This window comes from Urocitellus parryii, chromosome 1 (genome assembly GCF_045843805.1).
Source record: "Urocitellus parryii isolate mUroPar1 chromosome 1, mUroPar1.hap1, whole genome shotgun sequence".
Lineage (NCBI taxonomy): Eukaryota > Metazoa > Chordata > Mammalia > Rodentia > Sciuridae > Urocitellus > Urocitellus parryii.
In genome coordinates this window covers 171,816,321-171,839,700 of record NC_135531.1, presented here as the reverse complement: position 1 = coordinate 171,839,700, position 23,380 = coordinate 171,816,321, and positions in this window count along the sequence as shown.

Sequence of the window (23,380 nt, the reverse complement as noted above, 5' to 3'; positions counted from 1 at the left end):
CCTAACCCTAACTCTAACACTAACACTAACCCTAAACCTAGCACTAAACCTAAACATAACTGCAGCACTAACCCTAACCCTATCACTAACCAGAACACTAACCCTAACCTTAAGCCTAACCATAAACCTAACCCTAACCCTAAACAAAACCATAACCATAACCCTAACATAACCCTAACACTAACATTATCTAACCCTAATGGTAACCCCAACCCTAACACTAAACCTAACACTAACCCTAACCCTAACCTTAACACGAACCCAAACACTAACCATATCACTAGACCTAATCCTAAAACAAACATTAACTCTAAATCTAACAGTAATTTAAACCTAACCTTAATCCTAACCCTATACTTAACACTAACACTAACTCTAACTCTAAACCTAACAGAAAACCTAACCTAAAGCATAAACCTGACTGTAACCTAACCCTAACTAACACTCAGTTACCTAATCCTAATCCTATTCCTAATCCTAACAGTAACCATAAACCTAAATGTAACACTACCCCTAAACCCAACCCTAACCATAGTCCTAAACTTAACACAAAACTTAGAACTAATTCTAACACTAAACATAATGCTCAATATAACCCTAACACTAACCCTTACCCTAATGCAAACACTAACCCTAACAGTAACCTTAAACCTATACCTAATTCTAAAACTAACCCTAACCCTAAACGTAACCTTGACACTAACCCTAAACCTATCCCGTCCCTAACAATTACCCTAAAACTAAGCCTATCCATAACCCTAACCATAAAACTAACACTAACCCTAATCGTAAAAGTAACACTAACCCTAACACCAAACCTAAACCTCATGCTAAACCTAACAATAAACTTAAACCTTATTCTAACCCTAATACTAACATTAACTTTAACCAAAACACTAACACAATCCCTAACTGTTAAACTAACCATAACCATAAACCTAACACTGACTCTAAACCTAACACTAAACCTAAATCTTACTCTAAGCCTAACACTTACCCTAACCTAAAACCTAACTGTAACACTGACTCTAATACTATTTCTTACCCTAAACATAACACTAACACTAACTCTAACCTAACACTATCCTAAACCTATCCTAAACCTATCCATAAACCTAACACTATACTTAACCGTAACCCTAAACCTATCTATAAACCTAACACTATAATTAACGCTAACACTAACACTAACACCCTAACACTAAACCTAACCCTAACCCAAACCCTTACCCTTAGTTGAACCATAACCCTAAGCCTAAATCAAACCCTAACCCTAACAATAAACCTAAACTTAATACTAACCCTAAACCTAACCTCAATCCTAACACTAAACCTAAACTAACCCTAACCCTAAAATTAATACTAACCCTAACCCTATCCAAAACAGGAAACCTAACCCTAACACTAACACTAACCCTAATTTTAACCCTAAACCTAACCCTAACCCTAAACCTAAGCCTAACCCTATCACTAACCCTAATACTAACCCTCACACTAACCCTAACCCTAAACCTATCCCTAACATTAAAACTCACCTTAACCCTAACACTAACCCTAAACATAAACCTGTCACTTATCCTAACTGTAACCATAAACCTCACCCTAACACTAACCCTGAAACTAAACTTAAACCTAACACTAACCCCAACCTAAATCTAAACTAACCCTAACCCTATCCCTAACACTAATCTTAACTTTAATCATTACCATAACCATAACCCTAACTGTAACCCTAACACAAACTCTTAACTTAAACTTAACACTAAACATAACCCTAACACTTATCCTAACCCTAACCCTAACACTAACACTAATAGTAGCACACATTGTAACCCTAACCCTAATCTAAACTGTAACCCTAACCTTAACCCTAACACTAACCATAACCCTAACCCTAACCCTACCACTAACCCTAATTCTAAACCTTAACCTAAGTCTAACCCTAACCCTAAACCTAACACTAACCCTTAGTCTAAATCTAACCCTAATCCTAACTCTAAACCTTAGTCTAACCCTAACCCTAAACCTAACACTAACCCTAACCCTAACACAAACCCTATTCATAAACCTAACCCTAAACCTAATACTAACACTAATACTAACACTAACACTAACCCTAACCCCTAATCTGAGAATAAATATAAACCTATGTGAAAACCTAATACTAAACCTAACCCAAACCCTAAACCTAACTCTAACCCTAACACTAACCCTAACCCTAACCCTAACACTAACCATAACTGTAAACCTAACCCTAACACTATCTCTAAGCCTCACACTAACCGTAACCCTAAACCTAACAGTAAACTTAACACTAACACTACCCCAAATGTTAACACTAACTCTTACCCCACTGCTAACCTTATCACTAACCCTAAACCTAAACCTAACACTAATCCTAACACTAAAGTTAACCCTAACCATAACCATAATCATAAACCTAACCCTAACTGTAACCCTATAACTAACATTAACCCTAAGCCTCACTATAACCCTAATTCTAACTGTAATCCTAACCCTAACACCAAACCTCATGCTAAACCTAAACTCACGACTAAGCCTAACCATAACCATAAAACTAAATCTAATCCTAACTTTAACCATAACCCTAAACCTAAACTTTACCTAAACATAACCCTATCCCTAGCTGTAACAGTAACAATAACCCTAACCCTAAAACTAATCAAAACCCTAACTTTAAGTCTCACACTAACCCTAACTCTAAACATAACAGTAAAACTAATCCAAACACTAACACTAAACCTAAACCTAACTTTAACCCTAAATTAAACTCTAACACTAAACCTAACCTTAACCCTAACACTAAACCTCCTGCTAAACATAAAGCCACGACTAACCCTAACACTAAACATAAAACTAAACGTAATCCTAACCATAACCTTAACCCTAAACCTAAACCTTACCTAAACATAACCCTATTCCTAGAAAACCATAATAACCCTAATCCTAAACCTAACCCAAACCCTAACACTCACACTAACCCTAACCCTAAACCTAACACTAACATTAACCCAAACCCTAACAGTAAACGTAAACCTAACTTTAACCCTAAACCAAACTCTAACACTAAATCTAATGCTAACACTAATACTAACAATAACCCAAACTCTAAACCTAAACCTAATATTAACACTAACCCTAACCCTTACACTAACATGAAAGTCATCCTTTCCCTAAACTTAACTCAATACTAACCTAAACTTAAATGTAACTAACCCTAACACTAAACCGATTCCTAACCCTAACCCTAACACTAACCCTAACCCTAACCATAAATCTTACCTAAAACTAACAATAAACCTAACTAACTCTAGCCCTCACCCTAAACCTAATCTTAACCCTAATCCTAATTCTATTCATAACAAGAACCCAAACACTTACCCTAACCCTAACCTAACCCTAACACTAACCTTCACCAAAATCCTAACCCTAACCCTAACATTAACTCAAAAATTAAACAAAACACTAACTTCAACATAACCGTAACCATAACCCTAACCCCAATCCTTACTCTAACCCTAAAATTAACCCTAAACCTCACCCTAACCCTAAACCTTTACCAAACACTAACCCTAACACTAATGTAACAATAAACCTAACCCTAATTTTAACCCTTACCCTATCCCTAACACTAAACCTAACGCTAAACCTAACACTAACTCTAACCTTAATCCTAAACCTAAAACTTACCCTAACCCTAACACTAACCCGAACCCTAACTCTAAGACAAATTTTAACCCTTACTCTACCCTAACACTAATTCTAATACTAACCCTCACCCTAACTCTAACCCTAAACCTATAACTAACCCTAACCCTAATACTAACAGTAAACCTAAACCTAAATATAACCCTAACTCAAACACTAAAGCTAACCCTAAACCTAACCCTAACCCTAACACTAAACCTAACTTAAACCCTAACCCTAAACCTAAACCTAACACGAACGGTAACCCTAACACAAACCATTTCCCTAACCCAAACACTAATTTAACCCTAACACTAACCCTAAACCAAACACTAATCGTAAACATAACCTTAACCCTAAACCTAACATTAACCCTAAACGTAACCCTAACCCTAATCCTAATCTAACATTAACCCTAAACCTAACCCTAACCATAACCCAAACTATAGCACTAACCCTAACCCCAACACAAACCCTAACCCTAAACCTAACACTAACCCTAAACTTAACCCTAACACTAAAACTAACACTATTTTTTAACCGTAACCCTAACCCTAACCCAAAACTTTCCCTAACCCTAATTCTAAATTTAACCCTAATATTAAACATAACACTAACCCTAACCCTAACACTAACCCTAACCTGATTCTAACCGAAATTCTAACCCCAGCCACAACTCTAACCCTAATAATAACACAAAACCTAATCCTAGCCATAACAGTAACCATAACCAAAAGCTAACCCTACCAAAACCTCACACTAAACCAAACACTTACCCTATACCTATTACTAACCCTAACACTATCCCTAACACTAACCATACCCTAACCCTAAACCTAACTTTAAGAAAAACTGAAAACCTAAACCTAACGATAATACTAACTCTAAAACTATCCCAAAACCTATTAATAAACCTAACCCTAAACTTAACCCAAACACTTAAAAGAATCCCAACCCTAAACCTAAACCTAACGCAAATACAAACACTAAACCTAACCCTAACCCTAACTCTAACAGTAACTCTAACCCTAACTCTAACCCTTCCCTAACACTAACTCTAAGCCTCATCTTGACCCTAACAATAACCCTAACACTAACTTTAACCCTAAATCTAAGACTATACCTAAACCTAACTCTAACACTAACCCAAATACTAATCCTAACACTAACCATAACCCATAACCTAAAACTAACTCTAATCATAAAACTTAACCTCAACCTAAAACTAAATCTAATTCTAACCATAAAACAAACCCTAACCTGAACCTTAACCTGAACCTCAAACTAGCCCTAACACTAAACTTAACCCTATCTCTAACCCAAAACCTAACCCTACCCGAATACTAACCCTAAAACTAACCATAACCCCAAAATAAACCAATCCTTAAAACTAACCCTAACCCTAACACTAACCCTAACCGTAACCCTAACGATAATCCTAAAGTAACTCTAACCCTAACCCTAACTGTAAACCTAACACAAAGCATAACCCAAAACAAAACCCTAACCTTAACATAACACTAACCCTAACCGTTTCCTATCTTTAACCTTAAGCCTAACCCTAACACTAAATGTAACCTAACCCTAACCCTAATCCTAACACTAACTCTAACCAGAATCTTATCCCTATCAATAACCCTAACCCTAACCCTATACCCAACACTAAACCTAACACTAACCCTATCCCTAACGCTAAACTTAACCCTAACAGTAATACTAACCTTAACACTAACACTAACCCTAACCCTAAATCTAACACTAACACTAATCCTAACACTAACACTAACACTAATCCTAACATGAACCGTAACCCTAACCCTAACCCTGACCTTAAAACTAACCCTAACACTTAACCTAAACCTAATGCTAACCCTAACTCTAACCCTGAAACTAACCATAACCCTAACACTAAACCTATCCGTAACCCTAACCCTGAGCCTAACATTAACCCTAACACTAACCCTAACCCTAACCCTACGCCTAAAGAAACCCTAATTCAAATCCTGTTACCTAAAAAAAACCCTAATTCAAAATGCAACTTTAACCCTAACATAACACTAGCCCTAACCGTTTCCTAACATTAACCCTAACCGTAACACTAACCCTAATCCTAATGCTTAAAATTAACCCTTACCTCAACCTTACCCTAACTATCACCCAAACCATAACCTTAAACTGCTTCCTAACCCTAATGCTAAACCTAATACTAACCTTAATTCAAATCATAACACTAAACCTAAACCTAACTATACCCCAAACTGAAACACTAAGGCTAACCTTAACTCTAACACTAACCTTACCACTAACCCTAACACTAAACCTAACCCTAACACTAACCCTAACCCTAACCCTAACACTAACACTAAGACTAACACAAATTGTAACCATAACCCTAACCCAAACACTAAACGTTACCCTAACCCAATACCTAAACTTAACCCTAACCGTAACCCTAACCCTAATTTTAAGTCTGACACTAACCCTAACCCCAACCCTAACACTACCTCTAAATATAACCTTAACCCTAATACTAAACCTAATCCTCAGCCTAATTCTAAACCTAACCCTAATACTCACCCTAATCCTAACCCTAATCTAACCCTAACAATAAACCTAACCTAACCCTAACACAAACCCTAACCCTAAACATGACCCTAAACCTAACACTAACACTACCACTAATCCTAATCATAACCCTAAAACTAACACTAACCCTAACTGTAAACCTAACCAGAAACCTAATACTAAACCTAAACCTAACCCTAACCCTAATACTAACCCTAACACTAACCTTAGCACTAATCCTAACACTAACCCTAAAACTAACGTTAACACAAACTTTAAAACTAACCCTAACACAAACCCTACCATAACAGTAATTTTAACTCAAACACTAACCCTAATCCTAAACCTAAACCTAATCCTAATCCTTACAATAACCCTAAACAAAACTCTAAACCTAACCCTAACACTTTAAACCTAAACCTAATGCTAACCCCAAACTTAACACTAACATGAACCCTAAATCTAGCACTAACCCTAACCTAAACATAACCCTAAACATAACCATAACACTAACTATAACCCTAATTCTAACACTAACCCTATTTGAATCCTAACAATAACTTTACCCTAACCCAAACCCTAATCCTAACCATAACTGCAACCTTAAATATAATCTTAATCATAACCCTAATCATAACACTAAACCTAACCCTAACCATTTACTAATACTAATTTTAACCGTAACCCTAACCCTAACCGTAAACCTTACCCAAATCCTTTACCTAAACTTTTCCTTAACCCTTACCTTAACCCTCACCCTAACCCTAATCCTAAACCTAATTCTAACCATAACACTAAACCTAAACTTAAACTTTACCCTTATCCGAACCCTATCCCTAACCCTAACTCCAGCCCTATCCCTAACATATCATTAACACTAACCCTAACTCTATCCCTAAACCTAAACCCAACCCTTACCCTAACCCTAACCCAAACTTAACCTAACCCTAACCCTAAAGCAACCTTAACACTAAACTTAGCCCTAACTCTAATAATAACCATTCGCCTAACCCAAACACAAAGCCTAAAACTAACCTTAACACAAACCTTAACCCTAACATTAATATTAACTTTAACACTAACCGTAACCCTAAATCTAAACCTAATCCTAATTCTAACAATAACCTTAAACCTAACTCTAACCGTAACCCTAACACTCTAATACTAGCCATAAAACTAACCCTAACTTTAACCCTAAACTAACCCTAAATCTAATTTTAACAATAACCCAAAAACTAATAACAAACTTAACCATAACCCTTAATGTAACACTAACTCTAACCCTATCCCTAACCCTAAACCTAAACCCAACACTAACCTTAACCCTAAACCTAACACCAACCCTAAAACTAACTATAACTAACACTAAAACTAAACCTAACTCTAATTCTAAACCTAACCCTAACACTAATCCTAACCAACCCTAATTCTAACCATAAACCTAACCTTATTCTAACACTAAGCATAAAACTAACACAAACCCAATAGCAAAACATAACCCTAAGAGTAACCTAACATTAACCCTAACCCTTATCTTATTGTAACTGTAAATCTAACACGAACACTAACCCTAACACTAAAGCTAACCCTAATCTAACACTAATACTAAACCCAACACTAACCCTGTCACTAACCCTAAACCTAACCTGTCACTAACTCTAACCCTAACCCTAACACTAAGAGTAACACTAACGCTTACCCTAATACTATATCTAACCTACACTTAAACATAAAACTAACCCTAACCCTAACCTTATGCCTCACTCTAACCTCTTTCTACCCATAACCTTAACTGTAACACTAACACTAACTCTAACCCTAACAGTAACCCTAAACCTAAGTATAACACTAAACCAAACAATAATCCTAAACCTAACCATAACCCTAAACGTAACACTAACCCTAACCCTAACACTAACACTAATCTATCTTTTAACCCTAATCCTTACAGAAAATCTAAATCTAAAACTTACCCTAACACAATCCATAATTCTTACCCTAACTCTCACTTAACACTAACCATAACCCAAAATCTAATGCTAATTCTAAAACTAACCCGAACCCTAACTCTAACCCTAACCCCAAAATTAACCTTAACCATAACCCTAACCCTAACCCTAACATTAACCAAACCATAAAACTACCGTAACACTAATTCTAAACATAACACTAACCCTAAATGTAACCTTAAACATATCCCTAACCCTAACACTATCCCTAATTTTAACCCTACTAGTAACACTAACATATACACTAAACCTAACCCTAATTCTAACCCTTACACTAACCCTTACCCTAACAAACCCTAACCCTAACCCTAACCCTAACCCTAACACTAACCCTAACATTAACCCTAACCAATTCTACCTGTAACACTAAAACTAACTCTAAACCTAATCCTAAGCCATATCTAACTCTAGTCCTATCCCTAACCCAAATCCTAAACCTATCACTAACCCTAACTGAAACCCTAAACCTAACCCTTAACCTAACACAAAACATATTCCTGACCCTCACACAAATATTAACACTAACCGTAACCCTAAACCTAACTCTAAAACTAACCCTGAAGCTAACCCAAAACCTAACCCTAACCTAAAACTAACCGTAACCATAACACTAATTTTAAATCTAAAACTAACCATAACACTAACTCTAACCACAAATATAACACTAACCCTAACCCTAACACTAGCCCTAAAACTAAACTTATCCCGAATCCTAACACTATCCCTAACCCTAACCCTAACACTAAAGCTAACCCAAAACCGAATCCTATCCTTAACACTAACCCTAACTCTAATGCTAACACGAACCCTATACCTAACACTAAAACAAACCCTAATCCTAACCCTAACAATAACCCTTACACTAACCCTAAACCTAATCCTAACCCTAACACTAACACTAACTGTAACCCATTCCTAACCCTAACTCTAACCCTATCCTAAACCTAAACCTAACACTAAAACTAAACGTAACCCTAACACTAAACTTTACACTAACACTAACCCTAAATCTAAACCATATCCTAAACCTAGCACTAACCCTAAACGTAAACCTAACCCTAACACTAACCATGACCCTAAACCTGAACTAACCCTATCATGAACCCTAATCCTAACCCTAAATCTAAAATTAACCCTAAATCTAACACTAAACCTAACCCTAATCCCAACCAGAACCCTAATCCTAACCCTTACCTAAGCCTAACATTAACACTAAAGCTAACAATAACCTTACCTTAACCCGAAAATTACTCTAACTCTCATCCAAACCCTAACCATAAAACTAACAGTAACCATAACCCTAACTCTAACCCTAACTTAAATCTAACATTATCTTAAAACTTAACCATAACATGAACCATAACCTTAAACCTAACAAAAAAAACCTAATGCTAATATTAACCCTACGGTAACACTAACCCTAACCATAACCCTAACACTAACATAACACTAATCCTAACCCTAACCCTAATCCCAACACTAATCCTTACCATAACCGTAATACTAACTCTAACTCTTCCCCTAAACCTAACTTTAAAACTTTTCCTAAACCTAACGCGAAACCTAAACCTAACCTTAACAATACCTAACTGTAACCCTAACACTAACCCTAAACCTAAATCTAACCCTTACCCAAAAACTAATCCTAAACTAAACTCTAACCCTAACTGTAACACTAACCCTAGGCCTAACACTAACCCTAAACATAACACTCGCACAAAGCCTAATCCTAAACCTAACATGAAACCTAATACTAACCCTCACACTAACTCTATCCCTAACCCTAACACTAACCTTAAACCTAATGCTAACCCTAACACTAACCCTAACACTAAACCTAAACCTAAACCTAATTCTGTCCCTAACAATAACCCTAACCGTAACCCTAACAGTACCCTAACACTAACCATAAACCTTACTTAAACTCTAAAACTAATCTTTACTGTAATCGTAATTCTAACCATAACACTAAACTTAACACTAATCTTAAAACTCACCCTAACCCTAACCCTAAACATAACCTTAAACCTAACACTAAGCCTAAACCCCAAACTAACCCTTAACCAAACACTATTTTTAACACTAACTCTAACCATAATTCTAACCCTAATCCTCACCGTAACCCTCAGTATAACCCTAAAACAAACACTAACCATAAATCTAAAATGAGTCCTACCACTAAACCAAACAATAACCGTAACCCTAACTATAACACAAACCCTAAATCTAACATTAACCCTGACACTAACCCTAATTCTAACCTTAACACTGAACCTAAACTTAACCCTAATTCTAACACAAACCCTAACACTAACCTTAACCCTAACTCTAACCCTAACCATAAATCTAAACTAAACCTAACCCTAATCCAAACACTAACCCTAACCTAACTGTAACACTAACCCTGACATAAATCTAACCCTAAACTTAACCCTAAACCTAAGACTAATTTTAACCCTAACACTAATTTTAACCCTAACACTAACCCTAACCCTATTTCTAAACCTAATCTTAAATCTAAGCCTAAACCTAACACTAAACCTAACACTAAACTTAAACCTAAGAGTAACCCTAAACCTAACCCTAATCCTAACACTAATCTCAACACTAAAATTAACCCTAAGGATAACCCTAAACCTAAAACTAACTATAACCATAATACTAACCATAACACTAACCCTAAACCTAACCTTAACATGAAACCTAAACCTAATCCTAACCCTAACACAAACCCTAAACCTAAACCTAATCATAACCCTAACCCAAACCCTTATCCTAACCCTGACACTAACCCAAACCCTAAACCTATCCCTAATCCTAATCCATATATTAAAACTAAATGTAAGCCAAATCATAACCATAACACTAACCCTAAACTTAACCCTAAATATCACACTAACCCTAACTTTAACCCTAACCCTAACACTAACTCTAAACCAATCCCTAACACTAGCACTATTCCTAACCCTAACCCTAACAATAACAGTAAGTCTAACTCTAAATCTAACCCCTAACCCTAACACTAATCCTAACCCTAATCCTAACACAAACCCTAAACCTAACCTCAACACTAATGATAACCCTAACCCTAACCCTAATGGTAACATTAATCCTAAACCTAACCCTAACCCTAATGCTAACCCTAACCCTAACCCTAAACCTAAACATAAACCTAACACTAACCCTAACCCTATCATAACACGAACCCTAACCCTAAACCTAAATCTAAGTAAACTTAAACATAACCCTAATACTAAAACTAACCATAACCCCGAGTCTATCCCTAACACTAACCCAAACCCTAACTCTAATCCTAACCTAACCTTAACCCTTAAGATAATCCTAACCCTAATCCTAATCATAACCATAACCCTAAACCATAACACTAAGCCTAAACCTAACACTAAACTTAACCCTAATTCTCACTCAAAACCTAACACTCAACCTAACCATAACTCTAACAATATTACTAACTGTAATCATAACCCTAAACCTAACCCTAAACCTAACCTTAACACTAACTTTAACCATAATGCTAATCCTAACTCTAACCCTAAAACGAACACTAAATCTAACCCAAAACTAAACCAAAACCTAACACTAATTCAAACCTAACCTTAGCATGAACCATAAACCTAACCCTAACCATATTAAACATAACCCTAACCATATCCCTAACATGAACTCTAACCCAAACCTAACCCTAACCCTAACACTAACCCTAACCGTAACCCTAACTCTAACCTAAACCTAAGCATAAACTGAACCCTAAAACTAATCCTAATCATAACACTAACCCTAATCATAAAACTAAGACTAAACCTAACCCTAACCTTAACCCTAAACCTAACCCTAAACCTAAAACTCACCCTATTGCTAACCTTAAATGTAGCAATAACTCTAATCATAAAACTCACCCTAACCCTAAACCTTACCTTAACACTAACCCTATCCCTAAACTTAACACTAACACTAACCCTAACCCTAACCCTAACCCTAACCCTAACACTAACTCTAACTCTAACACTAACCCTAACCTAAACCTATCCATAACACAATCCCTAACCCTAAACTTACACTAACACTAACACTAATTTAACACTAACCCTAATCCTAAAACCAATCCTTACTCTAACCATAACCCTAAACCTAAACCTAACCCCAAAACTAACTCTAACCCTATAACTAAACCTAAGCCTAACCCTAATTCTAAACCTTACACTAACCATAACCCTAACTCTAACACGAACTCTAATCCTAACCCTAACAGTAAACCTAAGCCTAACCCTAACCCTAAACATAACCCTAATACTACCCCTAACCCGAACCCAAACCCTAAATCAAAACCTAACACTAACCATTGTCTTAACCCTAAATCTAATCATAATCCTAACTATAACACTAATACTAACCCTAACCCTTATATAAAAACTAAACATAACTGTAAATCTGAAACTAACCTAATCCTAAGTGTAAATCTAAACCTAAACTTAATTATATCACTAAACCAAACACTAACGCTAACCCTAATTGTAACCCTAACACTAACACTAACACTAACTCTAACACAAACACTAAGCCAAACCCTAACCCTAACCTAAATCTAACCCTAAACCTATCCTTAACAGGAACCCTAAACCCAAACCTAACACCAACCCTAACACAAACCCTAACCCTAAGCCTATCCGTAACCCTAACCCTACCTTAATCCTAACACTAACCCTAACCCTAATCGTAAAACTTACCCTAACCCTAACCCTAACAATCACCCTAACCCTAAACCTAACACGAACACTAACTCTAATTATAACCCTAAATCTAAACCTAAAACTGTCTCTAATGCTGATCCTAACCCTAACCCTAACCCTAACCCTAAACCTAACCCTAACGTAACACTAACTCTAACCCTAACCCTAACCCTAACAGTAACCTTAACCCAAAAACTAACCCTAACTTTAACCCTAACATTAACACTAAACCTAACCCTTACCCTAACCTAACACTAATTCTAACCAAAACCCTAACACTAAACCTAACCAAAACAATAATACTAACATTTACCCTAACCCTAAATCTAACCCTAACTTTATAACTATCCATAACCGTAAACCTAAAAGTAACACTAACCCTATCCCTAAAACTAACAGTAAACTTAATTCTAAATCTAATCTTAACCAAAACACTAATGATAACCTGAACTCTAACGCTAACCGAACATTAACCCTAACACTAAACCTAACCCTAACTGAAATACCAACCCTAAACCTAATTCTAAAGCTTACCCTAACCCTAACCTGAACCCTAAACCTAAATCTAAACCTATCACAAACACTAACCCTAACCCTAACACTAACACCATCCCTAACCCTAAACTTAATTCTAACCCTAACCCTAATACTAACCCTAACTCTAACCATAATAAACTTAATTGTATACCTAAACCTAACCCGATCCTAACCCTAATACAAATCCTAACTCTAAACCTCACACTAATCCAAACGCTAACCCTAACCCTAACTCTAACACTAACCATAACCCTTACCAAAACCCTAATCTAATTCTAACCCTAACTTTAAACTTGACCTGAATCCTAACTGAAACCGTAACCCTAAACTTAACCCTAACCATAACCCTAACACAAACCCTAACACTAAAATGACCCTAAACTTAAACCTCACCCTAACTCTACCCCTAACACTAACACTAACACTAACTCTTTTCATACCCTAACCATAGCCCTAAACCTTACCCTAAACCTAACACTAACCCTAACCCTAACCCTAAAACTAAACCTAATACTAACCCTAACCCTAACCCTTACCCTATCTTACCACTACACCTATCCCTAAAACTATTACTAAACCTAAACAAAACCTAATGAAAATACTAATAGTAACTCTAACACTAACACTTATGTAACCCTAAGGCTAAACAATAATATAACCCTAAACCTAACTCGACCTCTTACCATAATTCTAGATCAAACCCTTACTGCAACAGTAACCCTAACCTAACACTAATCCTAACCCTAACTCTAACACTAACCCTAAACCTAAACCTAACCAAAACCCTAATACTAACCCTAACACCAACCTAACGCAAACCCTAACCTTAACACTAACCCTATCCCTAACCCTAACCATAACACTAACACTAACCAACCCTTACCCTAACCTATCACCAACCCTAACTCTAACCCTAACACTAACCTTAACACTAAACCTAACCAAAACACTAATACTAATCCTAACAAATCCCTAAATTTAACCATAACCCTAACACTAACCCTAATCCTAACCCTAACAGAGACTTGTTCATGGATAGGCAGAACTAACATCATTAAAATGGCGATACTACCAAAAGTACTCTACAGGTGTAATGCAATGCCAATCAAAATCCCAAAGGTATTTCTCACAGAAATAGAAAAAACAATCATGGAATTCATCTGGAAAAATAGGAGACCCAGAATAACAAAAACAATCCTAAGCAGGAAGAGTGAATCTGGTGGTATAGCCATACCAGATTTTAAAGTATACTACAGAGCAAGAGTAACAAAAACAGCATGGTACTGGTACCAAAACAGGTGGGTAGACCAATGGTACAGAATAGAGGACACAGATACCAATTCACAAATTTACAACTACCTCATATTAGACAAAGGTGATAAAAGCATGCAATGAAGAAAGGATAGCATCTTCCACAAATGGTGCTGAGATAACTAAAAAAGCCATATGAAACAAAATGAAATTGAATCCCTGTCTCTCACCAGGCACAAAAGTTAACTCAAAATGGATTAAGGAGCTAGGAATCAAACCAGAAACTCTGCATCTAATAGAAGAAAAAGTTGACTCTAATCTCCACCTCATGGGAGCAGGCACCAAATTCCTTAATAGGACACCTGTAGCTCTAGAGTTAAAATCAAGTATCAACAAATGGGACTTACTCAAACTAAAAAGTTTTTTTCTCAGCAAGAGAAACAATAAGAGAGGTAAATAGGGAGCCTACTTCCTGGGAACAAATTTTTACCCCTCACACTTCAGATAGAGTCCTAATCTCCAGAGTATACAAAGAACTAAAAAAAATAAACAATAAGAAAACAAACAATCCAATCAACAAATGGGCCAAGGATTTGAATAGATACTTCTCAGAGGAGGATATACAATCAATTAGCAAATACATGAAAAAATGCTCACCATCTTTAGCAATCAGAGAAATGCAAATAAAAACCACTCTTAGGTACCATTTCACCCCAGTAAGAAAGACAGCAATTATGAAGTCAAACAACAATAGGTGCTGGCAAGGATGTGGGGAAAAGGGTACACTTGTGCATTGCTGGTGGGATGGCAAACTGGTGCGACCAATTTGGAAATCAGTATGGAGATTCCTCAGAAAGCTGGGAATGGAACCACCATTTGACTCAGCTATTCCCCTTCTCGGACTATTCCCAAAAGAACTAAAAAGGGCATACTACAGTGATACAGCATCATCAATGTTCATAGCAGCACAATTCACAATAGCTAGACTGTGGAACCAACATAGATGCCCTTCAATAGATGAATGGGTTAAAAAAATGTGGTACATATACACAGTGGAATAATACTCAGCAATAAAAATATCATGGCATTTGCAGGGAAATGGATGGCATTAGAGCAGATTATTCTAAATGAAGTCAGCCAATCCCTTAAAAACAAATACTGAGTGTCTTCTTTGATATAAAGTGGGTGACTCAAAACAGAGCAGGGAGGAAGAGCATGAAAAGAAGATCACGATCAAATAGGGACACAAGGTGGGAGGGAATGGGAGAGAGAGGGGGAATTGCATGGAAGAGGGAAGGAGGCTCACATTGTCATACAAAAATACATATAAGAGGATGTGAGCAAAGGGAAGGAAAAAATAAGAGAGAGTGAGATAAATGAGTTATGGTAGATGGGATAGACGGAGGGGATGAGAGGTGAGGGGAGGGGAGGGGAGGTGGGATAGGAAGGGGATTGGAGGAGCAGCAGAATACAACAGACACTTTTTCTGGCAGTGTGTATAAAAGTGGCTGTATAATCAAGGTGATCCTGCAATCTGTATACGGGGGGAAAAATAAGACTCATACCACAATTGAAACAAATGTATGATATATGTTATGTCAAGATCAATATCATGTTTTGAGGAACCAATAAATTTCTGATGTTTTTTTAAACTATCCCTAACACTAACCCTAAACCTATCCATAACCCTAACAATAAAGCTAACCCTAACCCTAACCCTAAAACTTACCCTTAACCTAACACTAACCCTAACATTAACCCTAACCCTAAAAATAACCCTAACACTAAACATCACCCTAACCCTAACACTAACCCTAACACTTACCATAAACCTAATCCCAACCTTAACAGAAACCCTAACCCTAAAACTAACACTAACCTTAAACCAACCATAAACCTATCACTAAGCCTAACCCTAACCCTAAACCAAAACATAAACCTAATACTAACCCTAACACTAACCCTAACTATAAACCTAAACCTATTCCTAAACCTAACACTATTTCTAACACTATCCCTAACACTAACCCCAACACTAATCCTAAACCTAATCCTCACCCTAACACTAACACTAACTGTAACACAAACCCCAACACTAACCCCAAAACTAACCATAAACCTAACCCTGAACCTAACACAAACTCTAACACTAACCCTAACCTCAATCCAAACCCTAATCCTAACCCTAACTCTAATGCTAATCCCAACACTAAACCTAACGGTAACGCTTACCCAAACTCTAAACCTTAACCTAACCCAAACACTAATCCTAACCCTAAATCTAACCATAAAAATAACCCTAACCATAATTCTAACCCTAACCATAACCTTAATGCTAACACCAACATAAACCTAACACTAACCCTAACCATAACCATAACCATAACACTAACCTTAATAGTAACCCTTAACATAACCCTAATGCTAACCCTATCCCTAACCCGAACCTTAATTATAACATTAACCCTAACCCTAATTGTAACACTAAATCTCATCCTATCCCTAATTAAACTATTGCTAACACTAACCCTAACTTCACACTAACACTAACCCTAAACCTCACACTACTCTTACCCCTACACTACCTCTAAACCTATCCCTTACCCTAACACTATAATTAAAACCTAATCCTAACACGAACACAAACAGAAATATAACCCTAAACCTAAACCTAACCCTAATACTTACCCTAACCATAACAATAACCCTAATTGTAATCCTAACTATTACCTTAAGCCTAACACTAACCCTAAACTTAACCTTAACACTAACACTAAATGTAACCCTACCCCTACCCCTAATTTAACACTAACCCTAAACCTAAGCCTAAACTTGACACTAACAAAATTTAACACAAAATTTAACCCTAACCCTATCTTAATCCTAACTGTAACCCTAACCCTAACAATAAACGTAACCTTAATCCTAACTCAAATCCTAAACCTAAACTAACTAACCCTAACCCTAATCTTAACCCTTAACTTAATCCTAACATGAATCTTAAACTTAACCCTAACTCTAACTTTAAAAATCATCACCCTAAACCTAACCCTAACCCTAACCCTGACACTAACCCTAATCCAAATCGTAACCCTATCACTAACACAAACCCGAAGTATAACCCTAAAGCTACAGCTAACCCTAACCCTAAACCTAACCCTAACACTAACAGATGTAACCCTAGCCCTAATTCAAGTCTTAACCATAACCTTAAACTAAACTTGACCCTGACTCATATCCTAACACTCACCCTAGATTTAAACACCACACTAAACTTAAACTAAACCCTAACAGTAACTCTAGCCATAATTCGAGTCATAATCTTTACCTTAAAACTAACCCTGAAGCTGAATCACATCCTAACAGTCACCCTAGCTCTAAAGACTGCCCTCGCCTTAAACTGAACCCTAAGAGTAAACCTAGCCCTTATTTGAGTCCTACCCCTAACCCTAAAATTATTAAAGTCTCTGAATCATATCCTAATACTAACCTTGCTAAAAATATCACACTAACATTAAACCTCACACTAACACTAGACCTACCCCTACCCCGAACCCTAATTGTAACCCTAGTTCTTACATTTTTCATTGCCATAACACTAACCCTAACCCCAACACAAAAATTTAGCCCTAATCTGAGTCCTAAACCTAGATTTAACGCTAACCCTAACCCTAACTCTAGCCCTAACCCTAGCTCTAAGCCTATCCCTTACCTAAAGCAAAACCCTAACACTAATGGTAACCATAGACCTATCCCCTAAGCCTTAAACTAAGCAAAGACCTAACCCTATTAATAGTCATAACCTTACCCTCACTCTAGCCCTAACCCTTTTCCAAACCCTAATGTTTTCCTGACCATTATTTTGACCATAACACTAACCCTAGGTCTAAACCTGGCCCTAACCCTAGACCAAAACATAACACTATACCTAGACCTGAACCAAATCCTAAATCTAGCCTTAAACTTAGCCTTAGAGTTAAACAAAAACCAATCCCTAGACATTAATGTAACCCTTACCCTAACACAAACACTAACCCTACCCCTAGACCTAAAACTAGTTATAATTCTGGTTGTAACCCTAACTCTAACTCTAACCAAAACACTGGCCCTGCCTTTAAGAGTAATCTACCTCTAAACATGACACTAACCAAAAATCTAAACCTAATACTAGACGTAGCCAAAATCCTAACCCTCAAACTAGCCCTAATAATAGCCTTAGCTATTACATTACCCACAGTCCTAACCCTAGGCCTAAATCTAACACAAATCCTAGAGCTAATCCTAGGCATAAGCATAACCCTAATCCTAACCCTAACCTAACACTTGATTTGTCCTATCCCTAGCTCAAAGCCTAACCCTTATCCTAAACATAAACCCACACCTATCCCTAAATATATGCCTAACCCCAGACCTAATACTAAACTTAACCCTAGTCCTAAACCTAGCTGTAAACCTACCCATTACCCTAAAACTAAACCTAAACATATTGGTAACCCTAGGACTAACCCTAACCCTAAACCTAACCAGAAAACTAACACTAAACCTAACCCTAATCCTAACACTTAACCTACACTAATCCTAAACCTTACCCTCACCTGAACACTAACCCTAACCCTAACACTAACACTAACCCTAAAACTATCCCTAAACCTATTGCTAACCTTAATTTTAACCCTAACAAGAACACTAATTCTAACCCTAATCCTAACATTAACACTAACCCTAAACCTAAACCTAATCCTAAACATAACCCTCATCCTATATGTAACCCTAAACCTAAAAACAACCATAATTTTAACACAAACTCTAACACTAAACCTAGCACTAATCCCTGCCATTAACGTAATACTAACCCTAGCCCTAAAGTTAGTCCTAACCCTTGCCCTATCCATAGCCCAAGCACTAACCTTAGATCATAATCTATCTCCAAATCTCACAGTGACCAATGCCTAAGCCTTAAAATAACACTAGCCCTAATCCTAACACTAATCCTAAAACTAGCCCTAATTCTAGCCCTAGGCCTAAAACAAAACCTAGCCATAAGCTCTATCCCAAACCCTTAAAGCAAACCAAACACTAAACATATGCCTACCCCTAAACCTAGCCCTAATTCGAGTTTTAAGCTGAACCCTAAAAATAACTCTGACACTAACTCTGACATTAACACTAACCCTAGCTCTAAACATCACCCTAATCCTAATAGTAAATCTAACACTAAATCTAGCCATAATCTTAACCCTAAAATTAGCCCTAATTTTAATCCTTGTACTTGCATTAGCCATAATCCTAATCCTAGCACTAACTTACCCCAAATCCTATCCCAATCCATTTCCCTAAACCTTACATGAACCCTAATTCTAAGCCTTACCCTAATGCTAATTCAATCCCTAACTTTAAGCCTTAACCTATTCCAAACCCTAAACTAGACTTTCACCTTAAAAATACCCCTAGCCATAAGCCTGACCATAACCCTAAACCAAAACATTACACTAGACATACACATAATCCTAAACCTAAAACTATCTTCAAACATAATTCTATACTTGAAATTAGCCATACTCCTAATCTTAGCCCTAAATCTAAAACAAACACTAGCCCTCATCTTAGCCCTAAACCTAGCCTTAATCCTAATCCTAATCCTAACACTTATTCTAAACATCACCATACCTCTAAATCTAACCTACCTTACCCTAAACTAAATCCTAAATCTAACCCTAATTTTATACTTAAACTGAACACTAACCATAGACCTAATCCTAGCTAAATTAGCCCTATTCCTAACCCTAAACCTAAGACTAACAATAATTCTCACACTAGCTCTATCACTAGTTCTAATCCTAGCCCTTACCATAACCCTAACTCTTGCCTTAACCCTTGTCCAATTCTTATTCCTAGCCCTAAACCTAAGCCTAAGACTCACACTAACACTAAACATAATCCTAAAGCTAATCATAAAACTAGCCCTAACCCTACAACTAACAGTAAAACAAAACTGATCAATAGTCCTAAACCTAAACATAACTTAAAACAAACCTAACTTAAAACACTACACCTAGACCTAACTAACCATAGCCTTAATTTGAGTCCTAACCCTAACCTTAAATGTATACCTGACACTGACTCATATGCTAAACTCACCCTAGCTTGAAACACCATCCTAAACTTAAACCAAAACTTCAGTGACCTAGACCTTATTAGAGTCCTAACCCTAACTCTTACTCTGACTCATATTCTAAAATTAAACATAGATCTAAATATTACCCTAACTTTAAACAAAACCCTAAAACTAAAACTACCCCTACCTTTAATCCTAACCCTAAAACTAACCCTAATTGTAACCCTACTTCTTATATTAGTGATTGCCCTAACATTAGTCCTAACTGTAACACGAAACTAGCATTAATCCAAATCCTAAATCTAACTTTAACCCTAACGCTACACTAACTTTAGCCCTAACCCCAGCTCGAACTCTCCCTTATTTTAAGTGAAACCCTAAACCTACTGGTAAACCTAGACCTATCCCTAGTCCTTAGGCTAACCAAAATCCCAACCCTATTAATAGTCCTGACCCTAACCCTCATTCTAGCTCTAATTTTATCCCACACCCTTACACTAACCCTGACCCTTATTCTGACCCTAAAAAAAACACAAAGACTAAAACTGACCCTCAACTTAGAGCAAAAGCTAACACTAGCCATACTGCTAACTTATACCTAAACCTAACCCTAACCCTAGCCCTAAGACTAACTCTAACTCTCACACTATCCCTATCCCTAGTTCTAAGCCTATCCTTTACCATAACCCTAACCCTAACCTTAAACTTTGCCATATCCTTAGTCCTAGCCCTAACCCTAGATATAAACCTAATGCAAAATCTAACCCTAAACCCAAGCCTAAGCCTAACACAAAAACTAGCCCTAACCATAGTGCTAATCATAAAACTTGCCCTAACGCTAACCCTAGCAGTAAAACAAACTGAGCAGTAGCCCTAATCATAAACCTTAACTTAAACACTAACATTACACCTAGACCTAATCATAGCCTTAATTTGAATCCTAAACATAACCTTAAATCTAACCCTGACCCTGACTCATATCCTAACACTCCCCCTAGCTCTAAACACCCTCCTAAACTTATACAAAAACCTAAAAGTTAACCTGTTATTAATTCGAGTCCTAACCCTAACCCTGACCCTGACTCATATCCTAACACTAACCCTAGCTCTAAATATCATTCTAACCATAAACCTAGCCCTAACCCTAGACCTACCCCTAACCTTAATGCTAACACTAACCCTCATTGTATCCCTAGTTCTTAAATTAGCCATTGCCTTATCATTAGTCCTAATCCTAACCCAAAATATAGCCCTAATCTGAGCCCTAAACCTAGATTTAACCCTAACCCTAACTCTATCCCTAACCCGAGCTCTAAGACTATCCCTTACCTTATGAATTACCCTAACCCTATTAGTAGCCCTAGATCTATGCCTAATCTAATCCTTAGGCTAACAAAAATCATAACCTTATTAATAGTCCTGACCTTAGCCCTCATTCTAGCTCTAATCCTATCCCAAACCCAAATGCTAACCCTGACCCTTTTCCTGAACCTAACACAAACCCTAGTTCTAAACCTGGTCCTAACACTATACTAAAACCTAACACTAGCCTGGTACCTAAACCTAATCTTAAATCAAGCCTTATATCTAGCCCTAGACCTAAAGAAAACCCTAGTCCTAGGCCTAACAAAAACACTTATCATAACACCAACACTAATTCTACCTCTAGACATAAACCTACTCCTAATTCTGGCTGTAACCCTAACATGGACTCAAACCCAAACACTGACTCTGTCTTTAAGAGTAAACCTACTTCTAAATCTGACTCTAACTGGAAATCTAAACCTAACACTGGATCTTGGCATAACGCTAACCCTAAAACTAACCCTAATTATAATCCTAGCTCTTACATGACCCTCAGCTTTAAATCTAGGCCTAAACCTAACATAAAATCTAGAGCTAATCCTAGGACTTAACCTATCCCTAAGCATAACCCTAACCCTAACTCTAGCCCTAACTCAAACCTAACCCTGGCCTTAGTCCTAACCCAAGCTCAGAACCTAACCCTTAGTATAAACATAAACCTAGAAGTATCCCTGAATCTATCCGTAAACCTAATACTAATCCTAACCTTAACACAAGCAATAACCCTCTCTCTAAACTTTCCATTAACTAACCCTATCCCTAACCTAATTGTAACCCTAGCCTTAACCCTAACCATAATCCTAGCCCTAAACACAAAACTAACCTGAGACCTAACCCTCAACTATTACTCGCTATAACCCTAAACATAAATCAAACCCTAAACCTTACCATAAACCTAAACATAACTATAGACTTAACCCTAACCCTAAACTTAAATCTAGCCCTGTCCCTAACCTTAAACCTAAACCTAACCATATTTATTGCCCTAACACTAAACCTAAACTTAATTATAACCATTCCTCTAATACTAACCATAACCCTAAACCTACTATAATCCTATCCCTAAACATAACCCTGAACCT